The following is a 6,000-nucleotide window of genomic DNA, read 5'->3' as shown; positions in this document are numbered from 1 at the left end:
TTCCTGAGCCGGCCACAAGGGTCCCATCTGTGTTACCAGAGACACAGACAGAGGTGGTGGACCCGGATCCCCTGCCAACGACTGCAACAGCCACAGTGCATCCAGTCCCAGAACCGGAACTGGAAAAGCAACCAGCACCAGAACCGTTGCCAGCACTGACGCCAGCGCTTGCAAACCCATCTTCAACCCCAACGCCAGAGGGCGCCAGCGGGCCTGAACTGGCAGAAGCAGCAGCAGCCAACCCTACCCAAGAGGCTCAGCCAGAGCCTGAAATATCACATAGTGCACCAGCGGAGTGCGGTTCACCATCAACAAAAACAACCCCATCATCTACATCACTTCCAGAGGGACTAAGCCCAAGTCCACAGTCTAAGGAGGAACTGATGTCTCCAGCCTCAAGGGAACAGTTCCAGACTGAGCAGGAAGCGGATGACAGCCTTCAGAAAGCTTGGGCGGCGGCACGGAGCACCCCACCACCTCTCAGCTCTTCTAACTGATCCCGATTTGTTGTAGAACAAGGACTTTTATACAAGGAGACTCTTTCTGGTGGACAACAGGAAGACTGGCATCCGCAAAAAGAGTTGGTGGTTCCAACTAAGTACCGGGGAAAGCTCTTAAGCTTAGCCCATGATCATCCCAGTGGCCATGCTGGGGTGAACAGAACCAAAGACAGGTTGGGGAAGTCCTTCCACTGGGAGTGGAAGGGCAAGGACGTTGCCAATTATGTCCGGTCTTGTGAGGTGTGCCAAAGAGTGGGAAAACCCCAAGTTCAGGTCAAGGCCCCTCTCCAGCCACGCCCCATAATTGAGGTCCCAATTCAGTGAGTAGCTGTGGATATTCTGGGTCCTTTCCCAAAAAAGACACCCAGAGGAAAGTACATACTGACTTTCGTGGACTTTGCTACCCGATAGCCAGAAGCAGTAGCTCTAAGCAGCACCGGAGCTAAAACTGTGTGCCAGGCCTTAACAGACATTTTTGCCAGGGTAGGTTGGCCCTCCGACATCCTTACAGATTCAGGAACTAATTTCCTGGCAGGGACCATGAAAGATCTGTGGGAAGCTCATGGGGTGAATCACTTGGTTGCCACCCCTTACCACCATCAAACCAATGGCCTGGTGAAGAGGTTTAATGGAACTTTGGGGGCCATGATACGTAAATTCGTCAATGAACACTCCAGTGATTGGGACCTAGTGTTACAGCAGTTGCTTTTTGCCTACAGGGCTGTACCACACCCCAGTTTAGGGTTTTCACCGTTTGAACTTGTGTATGGCCACGAGGTTAAGGGGCCATTACAGTTGGGGAAGCAGCAATGGGAGTGGTTTACACCTTCTCCAGGAACTAACACTCTAGACTTTGTAAGCAACCTACAAAGCACCCTCCGACACTCTTTAGCCCTTGCTAAAGAAAACCTAAAGGATGCTCAGAAAGAGCAAAAGGCCTGGTATGATAGACATACCAGAGAGCGTTCCTTCATGGTAGGAGACCAGGTTATGGTCCTGAAGGCGCAACAGGCTCATAAGATGGAAGTGTCATGGGAAGGGCCATTCATGGTCCAAGAGCGCCTGGGAGCTGTTAACTACCTCATAGCATTTCCCAATTCATCCCTAAAGCCTAAAGTGTACCATGTTAATTCTCTCAAGCCCTTCTGTTCCAGAGACTTAAAGGTTTGTCAGTTTAAAGCCCACGGAGAAGATGACGCTGAGTGGCCTGAAGGTGTCTACTACGAAGGAAAGAGTGATGGTGGCATGGAAGAGGTGACCCTCTCCACAACCTTGAAACGTCTGCAATGGCAACAGATCAAGAAGCTGTGCACAAGCTTCGCCCCATTGTTCTCAGCCACCCCAGGATGGATTGAACGGGCCTACCACTCCATTGACCCAGGCAATGCTCACCCAATTAGAACCCCACCCTACTGGGTGTCTCCTCATGCCCAAGCTGCTATAGAACGGGAGATCCAAAACATGCTACAGATGGGTATAATCCACTCATCTACCAGTGCATGGGCATCTCCAGTGATTCTGGTACCCAAACCAGATGGGGAAATATGCTTTTGCATGGACTACCGTAAGCTAAATGCAGTAACTCGTCCAGACAACTATCCAATGCCACGCACTGATGAGCTATTGGAGAAGTTGGGACGTGCCCAGTTCATCTCTACAATAGACTTAACCAAGGGGCACTGGCAAGTACCGCTAGATGAACCCGCCAAAGAAAGGTCAGCCTTCATCACCCATGCAGGGGTGTATGAATTTAATGTGCTTCCTTTTGGACTGCGAAATGCACCGGCCACCTTCCAAAGACTGGTGGATGGTCTCCTAGCATGATTGGGAGAATATGCAGTGCCTACCTCGATGATGTGGCCATTTTTTCTGATTCATGGCCCGAACACCTAGAACATCTGGAAAAAGTCTTTGAGCGCATCAGGAAGGAAGGACTAACTGTTGAGGCTAAAAAGTGTCAAATAGGCCAAAACAGAGTAACTTACCTGGGACACCAGGTGCGTCAAGGAACCATAAACCCCTACAGGCCAAGGTGGATGCTATCCAAAAGTGGCCTGTCCCAAGGTCAAAGAAACAGGTCCATTCCTTCTTAGGCTTGGCCAGGTATTACAGGCGATTTGTACCACCCTACAGTCAAATTGCTGCCTCACTAACAGACCTGACCAAAATGACCCAGCCGAATGCAGTTATGTGGACTGATGAGTAACAGAAGGCCTTTACCCAGCTTAAGGCGACACTCAAGTCTGACCCTGTGCTAAGGGCCCCAGACTTTGACAAACCATTCCTAGTACCCACAAATGCATCTGAGTGTGGTGTGGGAGCAGTTTTAATGCAGGAAGGACCGGATCAAAACTTCCATCCTGTCATGTTTCTCAGCAAGAAACTGTCTGAGAGGGAAAGCCACTGGTCAATCAGTGAAAAAGAATGCTACGCCATTGTGTATGCCCTGGAAAAGCTATGCCCATCGTTTGGTGACGGCGGTTCCAGCTACAAACCGACCATGCTGCGCTAAAATGGCTTCATACTGCCAAGGGAAACAACAAAAAACTTCTTCGATAGAGCTTAGCTCTCCAAGATTTTGATTTTGAAATTCAACACATTTCAGGAGCTTCTAACAAAGTAGCTGATGCACTCTCCCGTGAAAGTTTCCCAGAATCAACTGGTTAAAAAATTGTCCTTGAAATGTGGAAAATCTTGTAGTTTACATAATTAGTAGTATATGTAAAGATGCATGTGTTTTATTAATCTGTTTATTCTAAAGTTCTAGGAAGAAATCACCGCCAGTGTGGTTCCACACTGTCTGAGATTTGGGAGGCGTGTCATAAATAGATAGTTAAGGGTCAATGTCTCTTTTACCTGTAAAGGGTTAACAAGCTCAGTGAACCTGGCTGACACCTGACCAAAGGACCAATCGGGGGACAAAATACTTTCAAATCTTGGTGGACGGAAGTCTTTGTTTGTGCTTTTTGGGTTGTTCTTTGTTCTCTCTTGGAGTTAAGAGGGGCCAGACATGCAACCAGGTTTCTCAAATCTTTCTGAAACAGTCTATCATGTTCCAAATAGTAAGTACTAGATAGAAAGCAGATTAGTCTTTATGTTTGTTTTCTTTATTTGCAAATGTGTATTTTGCTGGAAGGATATTTTTTCCTCTGTTTGCTGTACTTGTATCTTAGGCTGGGGGGAGAGGTTCCCTCTAGTCTATATAAGCTGAAGACCCTGTAAACATTTTCCATCTTGGTTTTACAGAGAGAGTTTTTTACTTTTTCTTCCTTTAATTAAAAGCTTTCTTTTTAAGAACCTGATTGATTTTTTCCTTGTGTAAAACTCAAGGGGATTGGGTCTGAACTCACCAGGAAGTGGTGGGGGGAGAGAAAGGGAGGAGGGAAAGGTTAATTCCTCTCTGTTTGAGGATCCAAGGAGTTTGAATCATTGTATCTCTCAGGGAAAGTCTGGCAGGGGGAAAGAATGGGGGGGGGGAAAGGTTAATTCCTTTCTGTTTTAGAATCCAAGGAGTTTGAATCAGTGTATCTCTCAGGGAAAGTCTGGGAGGGGGAATAGTTTATTTCTCTCTGTTTTAAGACCCAAGGGATTTGAGTCTTGGGTTCCCCAGGAAAAATGTTTGGGGGACAGAAAGTGTACCAAAACACTATATTTTTGGTTTTTGGCAGCATTATCAGATCTAAGCTAGGAATTAAGCTTAGAAGGGTACATGCAGGTCCCCACTTTTTGGATGCTAAAGTTCAAAGTGGGAATAATATCTTGACACCAGCCAAAACATCTTCTATATTACCATAAAGGTTACTCAGAAGTCCAAACAATGCAGTCCCCTTAAAGCATCGAGCCTCAGGCCTCCGTCCAGACACACCTGTCAGATATGATGATGATTCCTGAAAATCTTACCTCATCATATAAAAGAAAAGGTTCTTCCAATCCCAAAGGATAGCCACATATCCAGGTTCAATTATAACTTAGATCTTGCCCAAAATACATGCTATTAGCCAATTCTTATTAACTAAGCTAAAATTTATTAAAAAAGAAAAGAGAGAGTGTGTTGGTTAAAAGATCAATATACATACACACTTGAATTCAATTAGTTCAGATACATAGCAGAGATGAGCTTGTAGTTGCTAAAAGTCCTTTTAGAAATAGTCCATAGGTTACAGTCCAATGTCCATATTCAGGGTGACTCCAGTCAGTGACTGGGGTTCTCTATCCTTATGGCTTAATGTTTCCCCCTCTTGAAACCCAAAGCAGATCTGAGATGAAGTAGGATCGTGGCCCAGGGTTCTTATACATATCCAGCAGCCTTTCAGCCTGAGAAAACAATAGGCCTAACTCTCCTTCTCCCAAACATCATGGCAATTAGTACAGGGTAATTTATCCATTAAACAGTTCAGATACAGGTTACCACAACCTTCAAAGAGACACATAGACAATAATACTATTTTACACAAGTATCTTCCTAAATGTTAATATTCCTTTTTAGATCTTTGAAGCAAAGTGATAGCAATAGACAAGACTTGTTTGCTTACATCACAACCCCTGAGTAAACATTTACCCTTTTACCTCTAACAGTGCAGACTTGCATTTCAAAGCTCTATTCATTTACATATCTTCCTAACCAGTTTCTACAATTCACCCATGGGTTAGGTCAGTCTGAGTTAAATAACTCTTTCTGGCCCTGTCACCTTTCAATGAAATATTATATCACACTCATAACGTCACAGCCCTTCCCTAGGGTTAGGGTTCCCATGGTTAGGGCACTTGGAGCTAGGGTTAGGGTTCCTATGGGTAGGACTTGCCGCCCTAGGGTTAGGGTTCCTAAGGATAGGGCACTTGGAGCTAGGGTTAGGGTTCCTATGGGTAGGACTTCCCGCCCTAGGGTTAGGGTTCCTAAGGATAGGGCACTTGGAGCTAGGGTTAGGGTTCCTAAGGGTAGGGCATCCTCCTTCCCTGTCCCCGGCCGCTCCATCCAACCCCTGCTCCTTCCTGACTGCCCCCCCGGGCCCTTGCCCCCATTCAATCCCCCTGTTCCCTGCCCTCTGACCGCTTCAACACTAACCCACCCCCTCAACTCCCCTGCCCTCTATCCAACACCCCCTCCATGCTCCCTGCCCCCTTACCGCGCTGCCTGGAGATGGGGGCCAGGCCAGGCTGGGCCGCTTGGCCAGGGTTGGGACTGGAGCCGGGGCGCTCGGCCGGGGCTGGAGTCAGGGTGCCCAGCTGGCCAGGGGCCAGGCTGGAGCCACGTTGTCCAGCCAGCTGAGGTCGGGACTGGGCCAGAGCCATGCCACCCAGGGATGGGGTCGGGGGCCAGGCCGGAGCCGTGCGTCGCCTGGAGCCCTCCTCGCACCCCCGTCCCCCTACCCCAGCTCACCTGTGGGAAGCCGCTGCTTCCTTCTCAGCTCTCCCAGGCTTCCCGCGCAAACAGCTGATTCACGGGAAGCCGGGGAGGGGGAGGAGGCAGAGGCGGAGTGAGGTGAGCTGGGGCCGGGGGAAG

Source organism: Gopherus flavomarginatus, chromosome 3 (genome assembly GCF_025201925.1).
Source record: "Gopherus flavomarginatus isolate rGopFla2 chromosome 3, rGopFla2.mat.asm, whole genome shotgun sequence".
Classification (NCBI taxonomy): Eukaryota; Metazoa; Chordata; order Testudines; family Testudinidae; genus Gopherus; species Gopherus flavomarginatus.
Note: the sequence above shows the minus strand (reverse complement) of the source record.